This window comes from Sus scrofa, chromosome 8 (genome assembly GCF_000003025.6).
Source record: "Sus scrofa isolate TJ Tabasco breed Duroc chromosome 8, Sscrofa11.1, whole genome shotgun sequence".
Classification (NCBI taxonomy): domain Eukaryota; kingdom Metazoa; phylum Chordata; class Mammalia; order Artiodactyla; family Suidae; genus Sus; species Sus scrofa.
The window spans coordinates 129,213,064-129,234,023 of record NC_010450.4 but is presented as its reverse complement, the minus strand read 5'-3'; the positions used below and the strand labels follow the sequence as shown (position 1 = coordinate 129,234,023).

Sequence of the window (20,960 nt, the reverse complement as noted above, 5' to 3'; positions counted from 1 at the left end):
ACTTCATTAGAATAAGGTTGGTTGAGGTATTTTAAGTCTTTCCCTTTCCTTATCCAGTTTTCTACTTTACAGTTTTTATTATTCTTAGTCTCCCATTATTAATAAAACAAAGATGATAAAAGCATTTATTTTTGAAGGGTGAAAAAACTTAAAGAATAGGAAAGAACAACTTTGAAGAATTCACTCTTCTTTCTTCATTCCTTTCACCTGGAAGGCAGATTGTTGATTTCCCAGACTCAGTTCTGCAGCCATCCATCCTGGCAAAAACACTTTTCGAAGACATAATTATTGGAAACCCTGGAAGGAAAATGAAAACGTGAGAGCTGCCGTACAGTAGGTTATAGATTCACAGATCCTTTGGGAAAAATTAGATTGCTCTGGTTATTGGGTTAGTTTTATACTATGTTCCTCAGATTTCCTGTCTTTCCAAATGTGCTTGTGTTCTGTGTAGACTCAGGGAGAAAATTGTGATTTAAGTGAAACTTTAAAACAAATGCAGCTTCAGGTTCTGAAGAGAGGCCTCAGGAACAGAAATGATTACAGAAGCAGGAAAGTTTGGCAACATGAAGGGCTATTCTCCTTGTATAGTAAAATCAAATATTTATGTTTCTAATTAAATGACTGTCATGTTGTCCACCATTGGATGCAGGAAATAGAGGAGTTAGATTTCAACATTGGGCAGATTCAGGATGTAGGACTCTGCTGTGTGAATAAATGCCAAAGCAGAGTATTTGAGCAGTAGGTAATAATAATTTATTAATCATAATAATTAATAACAAATAACAGCATTTTATAGAATCCTAAAAGAAGATATCTCTTATCAATGAATATTTCAAGTTTTGATAAAAAGTAATAATTTATCAGAATTAATGCTGATTTTACCACTACATCCTCATATTTAGGTAATCAATGGAAAAAATAATGATAATTCAACAGTTCTCTGATTGTATTAAATCAAGATATTTAACATTGAATGAAAATTATACCTCAGTAGTAATTGGCCTTCCATGAACACCAGATACTAAATTCTTTGTTGATGGACCATTACAAGATAAGCACATGTTGATACCTGGATAACAGAATTTGCTGGACAAAACCGATGATGAGAAAGATTTCGCTACACTTATGAAATGTCCCTCTGTCTGTTACAAAGCTACTGCTGTGAAGTCCAAGTCTATTTTTATTTCTTTTCTCTCTGTTACTCGGGCTGGGATCCACAAACCACATTGAGTTGCCTGCTGACTTTCTGTTTGGATTCTGTGAGTTGGAAGCCTGAGAGGCATAGGGCAAGCAAGGAAGAGAGGATTTAATCCTTCTTAGTTGCGGCTGTTGTCAGTGTCACCCAACTCCAGTTATTCCAACTCCTTTATTCCAGCAGCAGCTATTGGTTCTAAGCTCTAGCTTCTTTCTTTATTTCCAGAAGCAATGCAGTTGCTCCCCTCAGGGTTTCCAGGATCAGAGGGCGCAACCTTCTCCTGAGCTGCCGGAGGCCCTCCCCCTGTGGGACTCCTCTCTAGGCTTCCGAAATACCAGCACCAGCCATGTCAGCAGCACTTCTTCCTGGTGGGTTTGATTTCCTCACAGGTCTGGTTGCAGGTCTGGGCTCCTGTGAGGCCGGCACAGGCCCAGGGGCACCCTGTACTCAGAAGCATGAATGCTGACACTACAGGAATCCTGCTTTAAGATTTTCAGTTCTGTAACCCTAACCTTTGGCCTTTGCTGTCCCAGTCATGGGGGAAATTCCTGCTTCTTGCATGTATTAATGTTTGTGTTTTCCTATTATATCCTTTCTTGGTCTTTCAATACATTTAAATTTTAAAAAAAATTATAGTTGATTAACAGTGTTTCTTCAATTTCTGTTGTACAGCAAAGTGACCCAATCAATGCACAGTTCCCAGTTCTGTACACTGGGGGCTCATTGCCCATCCGTTCCAAATATAACAGTTTGTATCTAGAAACCCCAAACTGCCCGTCCATCCCATCCCTTCCCCTGGGAACCACAAGTCTGCTCTCCTTGGCTGTGATCTATATCTGTTTTGCAGATAAGGTCATCTGTGTCATATTTTAGATTTCACAAGTGATATCATATTGTACATATCTTTTTCTTTCTGATTTACTTCACTTAGTATGAGAGTCTCTAGTTCCATTCATGTTACTATAAATGACATTAGTTTGTCTTTTCATGGCTGAGTAGTATTCCATTGCATATATAACCACAATTTAACCATTTCTTTACATTAAATTTCGTCTGTGGGAAAACTTAATTGTTCCTGTTTTCCTGACTTTATCAACATACTGAATGATTAAGTGAAACAAAGTTAAGAGTATTACAATTTAGTGAAAATAAAATTATAGAATAGATTATAAAAAGTTTATCTTAGAAACATAAAAAGCAGATTGAATAAACAAAGTTTTTGGGTTATTGGTCTTATTTAATACCTAAAATAATTACTATTAAACATTAATTTATAGAAGGCACAAATAATATTTTAGCATGTTTTTAAGGATATTTTTGTAGCTCTTCCAAAAAGGCAACAGGGAAACTTTAGTCTCTGCCTCAGTACTGACTGAAAAAATTTAATTAAGAGGATAGGAATAAGAAAGTTTAAATATGTTAGAATTCCACAGTGGAAATTTTGCTTATACTTATTGATGTATAGAATTCTATTTTATTGGAGTTCCCATTATGGCTCAGCAAGTTAAGAACCTGACTAGTATCTGTGAAGATGTGGGTTCAATCCCTGTCCTTGCTCAGTGGGTTAAGGATCTGGCATTTCCCTGAGCTTTGGTGTAGGTCACAGACATGGCTCGGATCTAGCACTGCCGTGGCTGTGGCGTAGGCTGGTGGCTGCAGCTGCAGTTTGACCCCTAGCCTGGGAACTTCCATATGGCACAGGTATGGCCCCAAAAAGAAAAAAAAAAAGAATTCTATTTTACTACTCCTAAATAAAAGTATGAAAACTAATGCTCTCACTAGCCAGTATAGTACAGTTACCAAGATAATTTGACTGAAAACATATTTTCTCCAAATCACAGATCAAAAACACTCAGGACAGTTTCTTGCCTTTTTCTGTCTATACATAAAACAAACAAGAAAATGCATGGTTAAGAATTTACCACTTCTCATGGGGCAAGGGAAGGAATAATATTTCTTGAAGACTAATTTACAGCAGGCACTATTCTCATTCCTTCATTATAGCATTTAATCCTCACATTAAATGTTGAGGTTTGAATCATTGTCACTTTCTTTCTTGTACTTGGAACATGAGGAAACTGAGTCCTTAGAGAACTCTAAGGGTCAGTTCAGGATTTGAACCAGATCTCCTGCCTCCAATCTCTGTGCTTTCCCTACTAAGGCATTTCTAGCCTAGTTGGTACTTAACAGAATCATTACATGAAAGAACGAGTCCAATCTCTAGTTGTCAACACGAGTCACTTCAGGAATTCCCGGTGGCTCAGTGGGTTAAGAATCTGGTGTTGTTATGGCTGTGGTGTGGGTTCGATCCCTTGCCTGGGAACCTCCAAATGCCATAGGCAAAACAAAACAAAAAACATGAATCATTTCTGTTACATAACATTTTCAGAAGGCACCAAGTTATCACACTGTTTATCCCAGGGACATTTCTCATCTCTTCCTCTGCTTCTTCCCTTTTCCTCCTCTTGCTTTTCCTCTTCATTCATTTTACAAATGTTTGCATTTAAAATCTGTGAAAAGCTCAGGAGCTGCTTTCTTACTAATGTATAATTTTTTAAAACCATTTAACATAGGAGTTCCCATCATGGCTCAGAGGAAATGAATCTGAGTAGCATCCATGAGGACACAGGTTTGATCCCTGGCTTCACTCAGTGGGTTAAGGATCTGGCATTGCTGTGAGCTGTGGTGTATGTCACAGATGCGGCATGGATCTGGTGTTGCTGTGGCCGTGGTGTAGGTTGGTGGCTACCACTCCAATCCGATTCCTAGACTGGGAACCTCCATATGCCATGGGTGCGGACCTAAAAAGACAAAAGAAAATTAACAACAACAGCAAAAAATCATATAACATAGAGCTTTGAAATATATGTTTATCTGTATGTGTATGTTGACATATAAAAATACATTCATATTTATAAGTAGACGTATTTATGGCCATCTCAGTGATCCGCAGGAATTCATAACAACTGCCATAATTTCCTCATGTATATTAGTTTCAAAATGGCTAATCTTGGAGTTCCTTTGTAGCGCAGTGGAAATGAATCTGACTAGTATTCGGGTTTGAACCCTGGCCTCGATCAGTGGGTCGGGGATCTGGCATTACCATGAGCTGTGGTGTAGGTCACACATGGCTTGGATCCCTTGTTGCTGTGGCTGTGGCCAGCATCTGTAGCTCTGATTGGACCCCTAGCCTGGGTCTTCCGTGATGCTGTAGGTGCAGCCCTAAAAAGCAAAAAAAAAAAAAAGGGCAATCTTACAGTAGATCCATTTGATGTTTTAATTTGCTTACAGTCTAAATTAAAGTACGTGATTAACACTAAAAGCATCAAATTAAGCTTTCATTTGTGCCTGAACAAATACGTTGTTCAGTATCAACTATTGAGAAAAATTGTAACTCACATCCTTTACAGAAAAAGTCAAGTCTATTAATGCAGAGGTCATATGTTTCTTTGAACTGGTTTTAGTAATTTAATAGAGCCATTGCCTGAAAGATTAACTTGTCTTACATGTTTGTTGTTGTTTTTTAAAACAACAAATTACTTTTTATTATGTACAGACAAAAATTTAAACATTTATAATGCTTGAACTAGGTCTTAGATTCTTTGAGATTTAAATGTGAAAAAGATTACAGGGTTTTTCACCTGATTTAACATTTTAACTTTCAGAGCTAGCAGGTGTTAAAAAATCTCGAAATGGCTAGAGGAGATTTGACATGCATTAACACTTAGTGTTTATTTCAAATATGCATAACTCCCACAGGACGAAGTGCCAGACAGGTCCTATCCAGGGAGCATGCTGAATTCAGAGGAACCAGCCGTGAAAATATTGAATTCATAATGCTAGGTTTCAAGTTAGATCTTAAGGGATCAAAATGACAAATGGCCACCGCCAGCAACTTTTTCAGCAAACACGAAATGTTCACGAGAAAGAATAACATTTCAAGGGGTTAAAGTAGGATCTTTTCTCCCTAAAGTAATAACTCCATCTAAGACGACTGGCTCAAGGTCTTTCACGATGGTGTCATCACCAAGATAAGGAAGTATTTCTTCTCTTATCTATAGACACCTTCTTCCCCAAGCCCCTCATCAAAATGACAGTGGCCATCTGGTAGATTACACTCTTGGGATTGGGGCAGTCCAAAGCAGTTCATCAACCATCCTTAAAAATGTACACACTATTGGAAAGCTATGATGCTTTAGGTAACATAAGCATCCACATGTTTAGAAGAGCTAAACTGTAGCTACTCTGGTTAAATTCAATATGTATCTCTACCAGCTGTAGTGATATCAGAAAATTCTTATAGGACCCGAAAATGATAACATTTGCAAATTTATGTTTCATTGTAAGGAAGTGATTCCACACAGCAACAGCATTCAAGTAAGTATATTCATCATTGCCGAAGACTGTCTTCCAGTAAGAGGTCCCAGAGGAAAGTGTGGGTCTTATTTTCCTCCCTTTCATAAGGGCGGTCTACTCCTCTCTTGGATTGGGGACAGCCTACATGGGCACAGAATTCCTCTGAACCACGCAGTGTGAAATGGACTCTAGGTTGGATTTGTTATATGTTATTGCTCAGGCAGGTATGCTTTTGTTACATAACCATCCCCAGTGGTGTATCTCTCAGGAGTCTCTCAGGGGTCTCACTGAGGCCAGGTGGAAATTATTGATCACACAATTATTAACAAACAATACTGACAAGCTAATGCACCCCCCCCAATTTGTCTTAAACTCATGATTACAAAGCAATGCTATTCATTACCACATTTCATGCCTTGACTAGTTGTCAGAGACATGCAGGCAGATCATTTACTCTGGCTCAACAACTAGGGGTCAGTTCCAGGGCCACAGGAATAAGCCAATAAGGGACAGAAAGTTTATCAAAAATGTGTAAGGATTTGTTAGGCTCATGCTCCCTGTTTGATTATACATGCTGGTTCACAGAGGGGACAGGAGCCTACAACTGATCCCTCTGGATCCCTGGTTGGGAGACAGGTTCTGGCTCTGGTGCTTTACTTATTTTAATGTTGCTATATTATATCACTTCCGTGAAATAAAACATACATGTTTAAGCATTATCATTTGCTCCCCCCAAGTTTTCTTTAGCAATCAAACCCTGCCACACTGCCAGCATTAATGCACACTAATTAGACTGTGTAGATAGTTCCTTATTCCGCCTATTAATAGATGCGTCCTCATTACATCACAAATACAATCAAGTGTAATTTCATAAGGACAAATAGTTTTTTTGTTTGTGTTTTTGTTTTTGCTTTTTAGGGCCTCACCCAGGCATATGGAAGTTCTCTTGCCAGGGGTCAAATGGGAGCTGCAGCTGCCAGCCTTCACCATACCCACAGCAATGCGGAATTCAAGACTCATCTTCGACCTACAGCTCATCTTACAGCAATGCTGGATCCTTAACCCACTGAGCAAGGCCAGGGATTGAACCCATGTCCTCATGGATACTAGTTGGGCTCCTTACCTCTGAGCCACAATAGGAACTCCCACAAATAGTTTTAAAGCATCACTTCATGCATTTTCTGACTGTATCTCCTGCCATATCCACCATCTGTGCAATTTATGCTCCAACAATTCCAAAGACAATAACTTGGAGTTCCCAGAATACAGGCAATGGATTTCCTTAAGCCCAAATCCTTCTTTGGCTTGAATTATACATCCTCCTTGTCTGAAAGCTACCTGACCATTTTCTTTCTATGCACACCTCAGCGTGGAGATTTTGTGGACTTTCTTTGTCCACAGCTTCCTCCCATGAACCACTTTATGCTCCCTTCTGGTCACATCTTGGCTGTACAAACTGCGTTAGGAGCAGATTCATGACATCTGCTCAGCTATGCTGCATTTTCCTTCAGGGAATCTTAGAGCAGCAGGACAAGGGGTGAGTCTGCTCTTCTGGAGGAGCTGAACTGAAAGGCCAGTCTGATTTTCGTGTTGAGGTAGTTGTGATTGGCCATGACCCAGCAGATGGAGTAAGCCAAGAAGCCGATTTCCTGAGAGAGAAGAGAAGAATCAGAGAAAAAGTCATTTGGCCCCAGGGAGAGAACTGAGAGTGACAGAGCCTAGCTGCCCAATGACTTTCCCAAATTCATCAACCTGCTTATGCTTCACAGAACGTAGTTACACAATAGGATCCTGCATTCCTAAATTCCACTTTTCATAGGGTAGCCAGAATGGATTATTAAAAGAATATTCTTAGCACAAACAATATAATCACCTTAATGAATTCTACTCATTCTTGTAAATCCCAACTCAGAATTGACTTTTGGTGGGAAGCTGATTCTGTTTTGCATAATTTCTTTACTCTTGCTGTCTTTTTTTTTTTTTTTTTTTTTTTTTGTCTTTTTGCCTTTTCTAGGGCCGCTCCCAAGGCATATGGAGGTTCCCAGGCTAGGGGTCGAATCAGAGCTGTAGCCATCGGCTACACCAGAGACACAGCAACTCGGGATCTGAGCCGCGTCTGCACCTACACCACAGCTCACAGCAACGCCGGATCCTTAACCCACTAAGCAAGGCCAGGGATCGAACCCACAACCTCATGGTTCCTAGTCGGATTCGTTAACCACTGAGCCACCATGGGAACTCCGCTGTCTCCATTTTAACTATGCCCTCTTTAGTATTCTCCTCTATAGATTGTATATGCTTATGCATTTCATATGCAGTGACATGGGACATATCATTTAATAATTATTCATTTAACAGGTTGTAGAGTATGACTTTCCTTTGTTCCCAGAATTTTGTCAAATACCTCAAACTGAAGAATTAACATTGTAAATACCCATGTTCTGAAGAGATTCACCAACAACTGGGGTTCGATGCTTTTCTCCAGAATTCACTTAACACAAATTATTCCTTTTAATTCTCTAGCATTGGGGTCAGGAGAGGTCTGGATAGAAGTTGGAGCTTGCTTCTAAAAAGTCACTCACAGGAGTTCCCATTGTGGCACAGTGGAAACAAATCTGACTAGGGTTGATGAGAATGCGGGTTCGATCCCTGGCCCCACTCAGTGGGTTAAGGATCTGGTGTTACAGTGAGCTTCGGCGTAGGTCACAGATGTGGCTCAAATCCCACATTGTTGTGGCCGTGGTGTAGGCCGGTAGCTGCAGCGCTGATTCAACCCCTAGCCTGGGAACATTCATAAGCCACAGGTTAAGATGGACAGGACAAGAGACTGGGTCTGTTGACCTGATGGCTGAGCAGCAGGATCTACAAATATGCCTGGCATGGTTGACATAACAGCATTTTGACGTGCATCTCCTTGAGTTAAAAGGGGGATGTAGGCAGAGTGACTGGACCACTTTCTGATTTAGAGACTTCTCAAAGTGAAGCCACATGTCACCTGAAGTCTTTGAAGGCACAGGGATGGAAATGCTCCTGAGAAGACCTGGATAAACATCTCCACGACAGGCCTGCAGCCCTGGAGCAGGAGAGCGAATACTCTGGCACCTCCTAGGCCTTCAGTGAAGGGGCAGAGAGGCTGCAGGGGGCAGCTGTAGGCTCTTCAGAGAATCACAATGAGGCACGTGGACTGGGCTATAACGTGAGGGATAATACTTCTCCATAAGGAACAAGAGACCAGGAGAAAAGAACACGCCCACAAATCCTCTGCAGAGAGTATCCTCCAAGGCTGACTGAATCAGAAGCAGCACATGGGCCAGGGATGTGCTCACAGAGTGTACAGACACCAGTGCCTGAATGCATCTCTGCTCACTCCAAAGGAGAGGGAGGGGGGCGTGTCTCCAGGGACACCAAACTCCCTCTTTCCACTACAGGCCTTTGGAGGGGCCGGTCTGGCCTAGTGTGGGTGAAGAGAAGTCAGAAGCGGCTATGCTACTGAAGCTTTACTGGTTCCTAAAATGGGCCCAGAATTTATCATGTCTATGCAGATGTGTTAAGGTCTCAGGAAGAGAAAGTGAACATCGTATGCTTAAAGGCAGTAAAGAACATTTTAAAAGCTTCTCATTTAGAGTCGTTAGTCAAGGGGAGGTTGCTCCAGCAAGGGGCTCCTGTGGCGGACACCTGTGCCCTGTGCTCTGGAGCCATGAGTCCTTGAGGCAGTGCTCGGCCCTTCCAGGTCAGCATTGGCAGTTCCCTGCCCAGACGTTGACTCCTCCAATTAGCGGGTGACGTGGGGAGGGATGTGTAACTAAATGAAAGTTTGCACACCCTGCCAAGCTTGTGTCAAAGGCATTACTGAACTCAGATGAGTATATCTGAATATATGTCTTATTCTTTTCAGCGCTGACAATCCCATGCGGCTTTATAGCACTGTTAACGCTTGATAACCTCCACACTTTGAAATCCTCCAGCCCGAAGCGTCTACAATGTGGTTCTTTTAGGATTATTTTCCCACTTCGCTTTTCTTCTTAGTCGTCTTTACAGATTCTCTTTCTCTGTATATTCATTCCTCCTCCAAGACCTGCTTCTCATCCTGACGGTCTCATTTTGTGAACGGCGGCACACACCAAATACCAAATTCGTCAAAATAAAATCCTGTCACTTACCAGAGGATCATCTCTTTCTTCACCCTTCCTAGCTAATGAGTGCGTCCTTCAAACCTACCTCCCTAGGATTTTGCACATCATTGATCCCCTCCCACATTCCATGTGGAGTCTCAGTTTACACTCTGCTTCCCTTTTCTGGATTGCTGAGATGATTTTTGTGGCCCAAGGGCAGTAACTCCCTCCTTTAATGTGTCCACCATGCTGCCATCAGGCTGATCTTTCTGAATTTCTAGAATTCTCAGGCCCTTCCCTCAATCACGGCCATCAGAGACGGACCATCATTTACTGGGACTCACCAGTAAGTCCCTGTGGGCTTGGCTTCCATGCTTCTGTCTAGCCTCGTGCATGGCTCCTCTTACTCCTACTCCAGTTCTGAGCAGTTACATCTTCCTGAGTGAGCATAGTGATATCTTAGCTCCAGGCTCAAGCCTAAATTATCCTCCCTCAAATTGTCCTTCAGAAAAACAAGGCTCATCTTCCAGGACGAAGGTCAAGAGGGCTTAGCTTCCTAAAGCCTTCCTTTCCCCTCCATTCCCTGAGGCTCAACCACTTCCTCTTTCACTCCTTTACCTTTATCTGACTCTAATTACAGCATCTTCTTGTAACACTTGTGCCCTTATTTGATTACATGTCTGCTGTTTTTTTGTTTTGTTTTGTTTTGTTTCAGTTTCTCTGGCTCCAAACATTATCAGGGCATTGCTCAACTAGTACATATTACGTGGTCAATAATAGTTGAAAGTAAATAAACACATTAAAAAGGTCAAAAAACATATGGCTATATCCAATAATCTGAGGATGATATACACAAAACATCACTAATAAGAAAATTTAATTTATTTTTCATTTTTATTTATTTATTTTTATTTATTTATTTATTTGTTTTCTTTTTAGGGCCACACCTGAGGAACATGGAGGTTCCCAGGTTAGGGGTCAAATCAGACCTGTAGTCACCAGCCTATGCTACAGCCACAGCAAGCCAGATCTGAGCCATGTCTGTGACCTATACCACAGCTCACGGCAATGCTGGATCCTCAACCCACTGAGTGAGGCCAGGGATCAACCCATGTCCTCATGGATGCTAATCGGGTCTGTTAACCATTGAGCCATGATAGGAATCCCACAAAATTTAAATGCAACTATTTTTTTTTTCTTTTTACAGCCATACCTGTGGCATATGGAAGTTCCCAGACGAGGTAGGGATTGAATCGGAGCTGCAGCTGCCAGCCTACATCACAGCCACAGCAATGCTGAATCTGAGCCACATCTGTGATCTATGCCAAAGCTTGTGGCAATGTGGGATCCTTAACCTACTGAGCCAGGCCAGGGATGGAACCTGCATCCTCATGGACACTATGTTGGGTTTTTAATCTCACTGAGCCACAACGGGAGCTCCACAACCAAAAATTTGATAATCATCATGAAATGCCTATTCATTGTCAAATATGGTATTGAATATTTGAGGTAGCACTATCTTTAAGACACAATCCATGATTTTGATGCACTCAGATTTTACAGCAGACACATTAGGATATGAGATCCACCTTGTCTGTCCTAATAGAAGGGTTCATATTATGACTGAAGACTTTGTATATAAAAAATTTAGAATTCAAACAAAATAATAAAGGTAATCATAAAATCTATTACTCAAAACTAAAACTTGTAAGAGTGAAAGGGCGCACTACAAAAAATCACAGTAGGACAAGAGACGTAAAACTCTACTGTCTACATTTGGTCATACACTTGGATGTATGTTTATTCTAATGGTAGGGAGAATGACAGAGTTCAAACAAGGGAAGAATGTAACCAACGTGTCATCTGATTTATTTCCTTTGAAGAGTGCATCCCGATGATATCCTGTAGATGGTTGGAGGTGATAAAAACCACATTCAGGAAAACTGATTAGGAAGTTGTGATAACTGCCTAGAAGGAAATCATGAGAGCTACAGCGAAGGCACTAGCAATGGGTACATAAAAGAAGAAAATAGATTTGATGTGAGAGCAGAAAGAGAGGGAGAAGTCAAAGGGCCTTCTGATCTTTGTGGCGGAAGAATGTTAGGATGTTAAGGGACTCCAACAAGAAGATGTATTTGGTAATGCCTTTATTAATGAACTTTTTATTTACAAGACAGAATAAATGAGATGAATCTATTTTGCTACTGAAAATGTGATCTGAACCAGTTTGAATAAAGCATGCTGTTTGTTATGCAACATAGGAATCATTATTGTTCTTTGAAAAATATATTAATGTTTTAAAATAGATGCAAACTTTATCATTTCCTTTTAAAAACTCTTCCTGATCTGTGAAATTGATCTCAACACTCACAAGCCATCGTGTGCACCGTGACTGCATTCTGTCACTAGACCTGTGACTGCTGGGGTGCACTCGATGCTCTTCCAATGCAGGGAACACACCCCATTGTTCTTTCTACCCAGAGTTTGTCAAGTGCCTAGAAGGTATTACGCCCTCAATAAATATTTGTGACTTGAAATGAGCCCTGTGCATTTTTATAGAAAAAGACATTTCAAAATTTTGAGTTTGTCGTGAGCCACATGGGAAGTCCTCAACATTTTGAGTTTGAAGGCTGATATTTATGGTGTGCCTGGTATCTGCATTTACTGGTTTGGAGCAAAGGCCTGTTTACAAACTAATGTCAGAGGCAGTCAATTAACAATTGCCTAATAGAAGGCAGAGGTAATTAAGTTAAAAAGAAATAAGGCAGAAGAATGGATTGAAGAGTTCTTGGAGATCAGGGAGTGGCCGTTTTGATGGAGTGATCCGAAGAGTGGTATCTACAGAGAGACTCTACGGAAGAGTCATAGTGAAGGTGTGAACCTGGGAAGAAATACTGTTCCAGGCAGGAGGAACAGTGTGACCTCTGCTAAGCTAGAGAATCTTCTGTTCCATAGACAGACTTTGCTTTGGGGATATGGCTTCTCTGGGTTCTTGGGTAGCAATGGAGGCTCCAGGCGTTTAGATGGGGGAAGAGAAGAGGGCTGTGTTGGTGAGCATGCTTGGATGGAGGTATAAAGCAGAGCAGGTTAAGGGCTTCAGAGAAAAAGAGTTCTGTGAGGACAGGAAGGAGACTGGGGTCCAGGGGAAAGGGGGTGAGAAGGGAGACAGACGAGTAGAAAACAGGCTGATTCTGGGTGCACCTTTAAGGTTCAGGGATGAGCACTTCCCTAAACATAGAACAAATGCAATGGAGGACACGCCTTGTGAAAAAATTTACAACTTTATTTTTAACTACATAGTTAGATCTGGTTTCTATAAGCAGAAACATTTAAAGATGAAGAGAGTATTTATCAGAGTTCCTGTCATGGTTCAGCAGAAACAAATCTGACTAGCATCCATGAGGACGCAGGTTCGATCCCTGCCCTTGCTCAGTGGGTTAAGGATCCTGAGTTGCTGTGAGCTGTGGTGTGGGTTGCAGACATGGCTCGGATCTAGTGTTGTTGCGGTTGTAGTATAAGCGTAGGCCAGCAGCCATAGCTCTGATTTGACCCCTATCCTGGGTGCCTCCATATGCTGCAGGTGCAGCCCTTAAAAAAAAAAAAAAAAAAAAAAAGACACACACAAAAAGAAAGCATTTATCAATAGCAGATTTCTTTCTTTTTTTCCCTATATGAGACTAAGTGAAGTATTTTGGTTGATTTTCCTCTAAATACACTAAATCAGTGATTTTCGTGGCTCGAGTGAGGCTCAAGAAAATGAATTTCTAGCCCATTCCCCAGGTGATTCTGATGCTGCTGGACAAGGAAGCACTTGAAAAACCACTGAGCTAAGCTGGTTGAAATGTCCAAGTGGCTGATGTCAAGGAAAATCAAAGTAAGTGACAATTTTTCTACTTTAATTTCAATTTTTTTAGCACTTACGACAATTGTATAAAATTCATTTTCTTATATTAATCCTGTGTCTATGTAGTTTATAAATATACTGTAATTATATCACTCAAATGAAAGTAAAGATTGCTAATACCAAGAGGAAGTGTTTGTTGACATCCTGTTATGGCTCAGTCAGTGAGCCGTAATAGGCTCACTAAGTGCTTTAAATTAATTAACACCATTCAATCCTTTGAACTGTGTTGGGTATAATAATGATATTCACTTTGCAGATAAGGAAACAGAATCACAAAGCCATAGGTTAGGGCACCAGATCCTGGTTGGGCTGATCTAGAATCTTGTTCTTCTCCACATGCTCTTTTGTTCCGCTCTAGGCAGTAAGCTGACGACCTGTACACAAAGGCATCACGGACATAACCTGGAGCTTCTGCCCTCTTATTCTAGCACTAACATTCCCTGCTTTGATATAGCAGGGGTTTTGACAGCATCTCAGTGTAACAGCATACTGTTATGCAATAAAAATCATACCAAGAGGCTGTGCATATTTATATACTTAAACAGCACAGCATTGGCATTTTACTCTCACAGTCCACAGTTTGTCCCCTAGACAACGATACAGCCTTGGGTAAATGTGTGTTAGAGAATCTATAGAAAGATCCCAAGTGGGGAGCGCGACAATGCTCCCAACTCCAATTTGAAGCCAACCTCCCCTTGGCAGATCATGGCGGAAATCCATCATAAAACACAGGTTATTTAAAGCAGAGAAGAACTGAGAGATAACCTTTTCCTGGAAGTATTTAATTAGGTACCTTTTCACAAGCATCACACTCTCTGTTGATGTAGGAGGTGAGTATACACAGCAGAGGTATCTGTCCCTTCAAGGGGGTAGCGAGGGAGCTAGGTTTATGATTCAAGTGAGCCAGTTTCATAGGCATTGCTTATAAGATGATAAGAAGAGAACAGGATTGAAAAGTGGGGAGGATGAAAGAAACACTCTTCATCACACACATCCTGCTTTGTGACTCACTTTGGATCATTGGGACCCAGGTATTCGCAGGCAGAGTGGAACGTATGAACTTTGTAAGTTTCATGTTCGTGGAGAACGGGAAAAGTAGCCATCTCTCTTGTTAGGGTCAAACATCTTTCCCACATTTCTTGTGTTTCCATAAAGAGAGATGTTCCCTAAATTCTCCTCAATTCTTTCCTTTGCCCTTACTCTACCCCGGGGGAGATGGGCTAAACAGTGGGTTAAAATGAGAATGATAGATTATTCAGCTTGATTCAACGTCTTCCTGTTAGCACTTGGGAGAAAGCTGGGTTTGGTTTGTTGGTTGTTGGTTTGTTGGTTCTTTTTAAAAATTTATTCATGGCAGAACCCTGTACCCTTAACCCCACCACTTTGGAGTGCCTTCCTCAAAATTCCCTAAATCCTTCTCCCTCTAGGGCTGGGAACCGCCAAGTCAGCAGAGCTTTCCAGAAAGGGCACTCAGCCTGGAAAATGATCCCCATGGACCAGTCCTTCTACCTACTCTTCTATCCTCTATTCCTGTTCCATGTGGGGTCAACCAGATGCCCCAAAGAATCTTAAAGCTCATGTTTAGTTTTTTTCTGGGACTCTACGGTCAGGACAGGTCCAGGCAGGCACCTGGCTGGAGAAGTACTTCTTTAGTGAGACTGTGCACAACTGGGCAGTCGAAATCTATCTTGCACATATGCCTCTTTAGGTGACTCACTCCTGTTGGACACAGAACCAGTTCAAGGCTCTGGGATAAGCCACCAGCTATGGCTGGCTCCAGGGGCTTGAGCCATATGTCTGGGCTCTTGCAACTGCTCGCACCTGTGTGTCTTCTTTAGCATGCCACCAATGATCTGTAGCACTACCAGAGGCAGAAGTGCTAGAAGGCATCCTCTGCCCCATGTGCCCTCCAGCCATTGTGCCACTCACTCTGCAGGCTCCGTGCCAACCATTAGACAAACCTCGGGTAGCGGCACTATTTCCTCTGAAGGTTTTCAAGACATTTGCTCCATGTCACCTATGGGTCTTTCTGATCAAAATCCTCTCCCGATCTTCCTCAATGTGGTGAAGTCATATTCTCATGAACTGGTCTCAAATTGAGCTGGAGGTGGAATGGACATTTTTGCCCAAATCTGATGGCTCTGCTTACTCCGTCCCTGGCCCTTCCCCAGTCCTCCCAGTTGATGGTGACATGTTAAGAGGCAGGGTGGGAACAGTGAAATAGACCACACCCTAGAAGTTAAGTAGTTCTATCCTAAAGGGTTCAAGAGAAGACATGACCAGAGGTGTGTTGTTCTAAGTGTACAATATAAAATTCCAAACAGTAAATTCAGTGTGAAGGGGGAAACAACTCTTGTTCACATTTCCCTGCATATTCAAAGACTTGCATGTAGGCCTCACCAAGAAAACACAAGAATAACCTTTGAGAGTCTTTAGAAGCTAGTATTCACAGGGAAACACAGCTTCATGTGTTTCTGTACATAGCATCAAATAAATGCTATTAGGGAACTGTAAAGATAAGTGTCTTGTGTCTGGAACTTAATAGGCATGTAGTAGCTGTGTAAATAAGCTTTCTTTAAAAGAAAATGGGGAGATCATTTGTTGCTGTATGGTTTAAGGAAAAATTCACTACAAGATCCTTCAGATTGATCTTTATGTATAATTATAAAAAACAATAGAGAAAGGGTAGGCATTTTGTATGGAGGGGAAAGAGGTGTGTAGAGCAGATTTAGAAACCTCATAGTCCATTTAAACTAAAATAGACTGAATCTGAACAAAACAAAATATGTATCATGTTACATGGCCAGTTCTTCCATGCTTTTGGCAAGTACAGGAATTCGTCTTAATTCTTTGTGAGTAAGGTGTTTCGTGCACAGCCTGGAGTAAAATATGCTTTTGATTTGTTGGACAGAGTGAAACTGGAATTCAGTGTTGGGTCTTAAAACCTTGAATGTGTTGTATGTGGTGGGGTGCTGGTGGCGGGTACAGCAGGGAAGGCCCAGCGATACTGATGTGCAGTAGAAAAGCTGAAAGGGAGTTCCTGCCATGGCTCTGTGGAAATGAATCTGCCTAGCATCCATGGGGACTCAGGTTGATCCCTTGCCTTGTGGTGAGATGTGGTATAGGTTGCAGACGTGGCTTGGATCTGGCATTGCTATGGCTGTGGTGTAGACTGATGCTGTGGTGTAGACTGGGATCTTCCATATACCAAGGACGTGGCCCTAAAAAAAAAAAAAAAAGAAAGAAAGAAAGAAAAGGTGATGGTGCTGCATGGAGTGAATTATATGAGAAAAAAACAAAAGGTAAAGACTATGTGGGAGCAGATGCCAAACTTCAGACCAAGAGCAAGCTGAACTGGAGGCCTTCACTGGAGAAAAGGAGGGGCTGGATATAAACGGCAAACCTTATCTCAGCCACAACCTCATTTATTTCTGAGTTAGTTTTTCTCTTGGGCATCTGGGAAAATTGTGCTCACTTAAATTATGAAAAGAAGGTAGAAAAAACCGGGTTATAAGGAGACTGATTTAGTTTTCCTTTGTTTCAACATTTTAGTGAATCACGGTTTTTTGAAGCTGTAGCTCTCTGCTCATGAACACAGATCAGTAACAGGAACCTCCTGTAAAGCACAGGAAAACCTACTCAATAGTTTGTAATGATCTATATGGGAAAAAAGAATGGATATATTTATATGTCTAACTGATTCACTTTGCTGTGCACCTGAAACCAATACAACATTGTAAGTCAATTATACTCCAATAAAATTTAAAAAAATAAAAAATGTTCACCATCAAAAAATATAGGGTGTGCTTACTCTAAAACAATAGGTGCAAAGTTGTGGAACTTTATCAGTTCCTGACACATAGTGAGTCCTGGATCTCACAATATTCCCACTATTTAATTTACGTGCCGAGTGTAATCATATACTAAGTTGGGAGGTGATATATTCTGACTTGAAGTTGTTAAGGCTGATTGCGAATGACTTAAAACAGTCATTTTAAAACTCTTCTCTCTGCCTTTCTATATGTAATAGGATTAATATCGATAACACCAATAAAATTTTGAATAAGCGTTTTTAGTATATTTAAGACTAGACCTTTCTTTTTTTTTAGAGCCGCAACCATGATATATGGAAGTTCCCAGGCTAGGTGTCGAATCGAAGCTATAGCTGCCAGCCTACACCCCCACCACAGCAACACCAACTCAGGATCTGAGCTGTGTCTGTGACCTACATCACAGATGATGGCAACGCCAGATCCTTAACCCACTGAGTAAGGCCAGGGATCGAACCCACGTGCTCATGAATACTAGTCATATTTGTTTCCACTGGGCCACAACAGGAGCTCCCAAGACTAGACATTTTGAAAAACTTTTTTATTTTGAAATAATACAAGATTTACAAAAGTAAGGTACTGGGAATTCCTGTATGTCTTTCACTCAGTTTCCCCTAATGTTAACATCTCATATAACTACGGCATTTATCAAAAAAACTAAATATTTTAAATTTTGTTTTTGCAATCTGAATTTCAACTGTGGTCACAGGTTTAAAACTTGCTTTATCTTTCCCAGTTTATATCTATTTATCTGTATATCCATTTTATAAATGTATATCTCATAAGCAAAAGGTTGTTTTTCTGAATATATGGACTGTATCAATTTGTGGACTTTAGGAACATACCCTTAATCCATAGGTTACTTTAAATCCCTGTTGACACTGCAATTGGCCATGTTCTCTGAGATGGCTCAGATCCAGTGAAAAGACTGACTTATTCTGTTAATGAACACCAAATGGAAATTGTAAGTAGTTCAACCAACACATTCAAATTTAAATTTCTCCTGTTTAGACCTTCAATTTTTATTTCCAATTATTCATTGTGAATTTAAGATGAGAATTTAATTAAATAAATTACAGAGCTGCTAAAAATTGGTCAAATTAGTCAAAATGTGATTTTGCCAACTGAGAAACAAATATTCCTTTATACTCTGGCTATTAAACAAACCCAGCAGCAATAAAAATACATGTTTAGAAATCTATCATTTATGCCATGAAAATAATGCACATACTTCAACTATTCCAGTTTCCATAGCAACAGAGTATACTGCATTTTCCCTTTTTTCAATTTCAATCAAACTCATTTGGATTTGATTGCCACAGCCCAAATGAGAGAGACCTATTAGTATAGCATCTATACCTCCACTCTGGCTTTTTGATATTAGATACATAGGTCTCTGTCTTGAGAAATACTCTAGATTAATGTCCAGGCAGAATGGAAAAAGGCACATTTTCTTTTTTTTAAACTGAAGTATAATTGATTTACAATGTTAATTTTTGGCTGCCTAGCAAAGTGATTCAGGTATACATACAGATATACACATATATACATATATATTATATATGTGTTCATGTATACATGTATATGGTGTCTGTGTATATACGTATGTTGTATTTGTGTATGTATATATGTTGTATAAATATATACACACATGTATATGCACACAAATATATATGCACACACATGTATTCTTTTTTATATGTTTTTCCATTATAGTATCTCAGGATATTGAATTTAGCTCCCTGTGCTATTCAGTAGGACCTGCTGTGTATTTATTCTCTGTATAATAGTCTGTATCTGCTCATCCCAAAGCCTCAATCCATCTCTCCCCCACCCCTCCTCCTCTCTCTGAGTCTGTTTCTGCTTTGTAGGCATATTTGTTTATGCCATATTTTAGATTCCACATATAAGTGATACCTCATGGTATTTATGAGAAAGTACATTTTCTAAAATCACTTATAGCTTTGTATGATATGAAATTAAGTTTTGGGCAATTAAATGTCAGTGTAAGTGTCACATGACAACTTCTGGAACCTTCCTTAAAAGACAGCTGGTGCACACCCTTTGGCCTCCTTTCCTTCTTCATATCTTTCTTCATGCTAATTCCTGCAACACAGAAACGGTGCTGTGTTTTTGATTGCTTTTTGTTTTGATGTTCACTGCCATTTTGGACCCTGAGGACTTGGGACAGTTACTAGAGATGGCAGAGCCATGGATTAGAAGAGCTTTGTCTTTGAGAACTTTCTGGAACAGAGTTGTCGTCCCAGCACTTGACTGTCTCTGAATTTCTCCACCAGAGAGAAGTTACTTCCATTTTATTAAAGCTGCTGTGATTTTGCATTTTTCTGTTGTTTTCAGTTGGCAGGAATCCTAATGTACCACTTCTCATGAAGAGTGGAAACAGATATCACTAGATATTTATATTTTTCAAGAAAAACTCATCTTCCTTTATTCACATACTTATTTGTCACCTGTGAATACTCAAGTTTGCTACCTCTGCTACTGCTCTTATTCTCTTGGTGGAGTCCAGATTGTTCACAGGATGCCAGCAGATGTGTCAGTTCTGTGATCTCCGTCCTCACCTGAACCACTTCAGCTCTCGATCCCCTTTATACACTGCTGAGCTTTGTCTTGGTTTGTTGGCTCAATTGCTTGTTTATTTCTGAAAGCATCTTGACATCTCAAGATAATAACATCCTAGAGTTATGCATAACCAGGGAAAGGGAGTGATTTCTTTAAAGCTTTTTGTTTTTCAATTCTGGGAAAATAGATAAGGGCAGTTAAATCTTACTCTTGATGTGACTAAATCAGCCAAGCAAATATACACTGTTTATAGTACAGTCAAAATAACTGAATAATTCATATGAATAAATTCAGTAGAGAAGTGAAAATAGTAAATATATAATTTGCAGTGCGGTTCTCTTTTAAGCTACATTTGCAGAGATATTCTGATATAGAAAAGAGAAAATAAAGGCAATATATTAAAGGGGATTAAGACAATTTAGTTATATTCAAAATCTACTTTGGCATGCATAAAAAGAATTCAAAAATAATGAGATAGGAGACACAGAAAAGGATAAATAACTAACATTTTGCTAAGTGACAAGAACAGAGACGATAATTCACTTTTGAGTGATAAACAAAAAGTATGTTTTTAAAGAAAAAAGGATATAAACAATAGAAATAGAATAACTATAATCACTACCATTATTCAAGAAAGTACCTTGGGCTAAATTTTCAAAATATTGTTCTAAGGAAAACACCTGACATGAAAGCATGGTATATCACTAGCATTACCACAAGTGGAATATAAGAGAACACGTGAACAGGTGAGCCCCTCAAACTGACAGCTCTACCACTGGCTCTACCTGGCAGCTTCAGGATGGACTAGAATCGGGAGTCAGAAGGACAAATTATCTGTTTCTAGATTCTTCTACAAAATAACTCATATTCACGGCAAAATTCTAAGTAAATGAATCTGTTCTTCCTCTACCAGACTGGACTGCCTCTTCTGTAAGAACAAACATTTTGTTGGTTCTTTTTCATCTTTCTTCCTTCTCCTC

General features: G+C 40.2%; 1 long non-coding RNA gene across 1 annotated transcript in view; it reads right to left on the bottom strand.

Annotated features, from left to right (window-relative positions):
* The window catches only part of LOC106504767, an 81,985-nt gene continuing 61,209 nt past the window's right edge, over window positions 185-20,960 (bottom strand). Inside the window, exon 3 of the long non-coding RNA XR_002346867.1 lies at window positions 185-297. This is a non-coding gene — a long non-coding RNA (uncharacterized LOC106504767). The remainder of the gene's footprint in view (window positions 298-20,960) is intronic.